The following is a 1,749-nucleotide window of genomic DNA, read 5'->3' on the forward strand; positions in this document are numbered from 1 at the left end:
AGAAAGTATAAAACACATTCCAGAGATCAGTCCATAGTATCAAGGTATGTCATACTTTTTTGTTAAATTGTTAAGCTTACTCAAGTTATTACACAATAAATATGGCCAAGTGAATGAACACATTTCTGAACGACATTAACAAATTAAACAAAATAAATATGGCTAAGTGAATCAACACATGAACAAAAAATAAATAACAAATCATATCACAAGGAAAATCTGATAGATTTATTTTAAAATGAAAATCTACTTAGAAAGGGAGGTAAATAAAACGCATAACAATTAATGCATACATAAATTTTAGTAGAAAAAATAGGAAAATGCAATTAAGGTCAAATATTTGATCCATCAATTCAATATTTTGTACTGAAACAAAAAATTAAACCTTCTAATACCATAATTTAAAACTTTTTGTAGTTTTCATCTTATATTTATCTTCAATTTCGTGTGAACTTCAATTATCTGACATACATTAAATTGAAATCCTCAAATTGGGGTTTTGTTGCTTTCTATTATTAAAGTTTTTATATAATACATATCAACACTCTATATCAATGCATTTAATCAATAAGAACATAGAAAAGACAAAACATAATTTACTTTCATAAACCTATTGAAAAATAAAAATAAAAACACAGTTACATATATATGATGATGTTTGACTATGGAAGTGTTGAGGCCTAAGGGACAACAGATGTTAGTTAAAATTATGTATTTGTTAATGACTTTTTATATTTGTTAACGACTCTCTTTATATTTGTTAATGATTCTTTCTATGTATGTCAGTATTGCCAAGCATATGAGCACAACATAAACACTGTCAACTAACTCCACACATCAACAAATTACATTGCATTGTTGTTGTGCAAATTCATCATCCTGGTAAGTCTAAGTCATATTTTATCATGTCAGATTATTAATCACACAAAAATATCTTGGCTGATTATAAAAAGTAGTTTTTCATATTACTAACTACTAAGTCCTAAGGGACAAAACATGTTACTTAAAATTACATATTTGGTAATGACTCTCTATTACACAACACTATAAAATCTGGAACAATATAAAATGAACACATCAACATATTAGATAACAAGATACTATACAGGACAATCCATCAAGGTAAATAATCAACTAAATCTAAGATTGTAAAGATGATGGCCACCCTAACAATACAACAATTTTTAAACTTCCTCAACAGTAACAATCAGGTTATAAATTAACAAACCCATGAGAATGAATAATTCCATCACTTACGCTAAATGTGGTATAAATATCTTTGAATCTCATTCAAACAATACAAATCACTTCAAAAACTACAAATTATTAAACTAGGGTTGTACCCATTGACCACAACAAACAAAACTGACCAATAGATGAAGCTATTAACAACGAGATCTCAAAATAACGAATTAAGGTTAATTAAAGTAGAATCTAAAAATGTGAACTTTCATTTCATTTTCAATCGATTAAGGTTAAGAATTGGAAGGTTAACTAAGAATCTAAAAGGGTGTCAGGTTCATATCTCACCTTAAGCAAATGCGAGCTTCTGAATAATCCGCAGCAAAGAGTGAGGCGGCAAAATGTAAGAACGCTAGGGTTCAGGAATTAGCTTAGTTTATAAAGGTTAGATGAACAGTTGAGATTGGGCTTTAGGGAACCGTATGTGGACGGTTTGGATTCGGTCAGAATAATTATTCTGATGAAATGTATGCTGGCCGTTGGATTATTGCTTCAATTATATTATTA

At 28.8% G+C, this 1,749-nt stretch overlaps 1 long non-coding RNA gene across 1 annotated transcript in view; it reads left to right on the forward strand.

The window, feature by feature from the left end:
* Positions 1 to 1,749, forward strand: part of LOC109325131 — a 2,574-nt gene continuing 825 nt past the window's right edge. Inside the window, exons 1-2 of the long non-coding RNA XR_002105088.1 lie at positions 1 to 44; positions 787 to 882. This is a non-coding gene — a long non-coding RNA (uncharacterized LOC109325131). The remainder of the gene's footprint in view (positions 45 to 786; positions 883 to 1,749) is intronic.

The sequence above is a fragment of the Lupinus angustifolius genome, chromosome LG13, assembly GCF_001865875.1.
Source record: "Lupinus angustifolius cultivar Tanjil chromosome LG13, LupAngTanjil_v1.0, whole genome shotgun sequence".
NCBI lineage: Eukaryota > Viridiplantae > Streptophyta > Magnoliopsida > Fabales > Fabaceae > Lupinus > Lupinus angustifolius.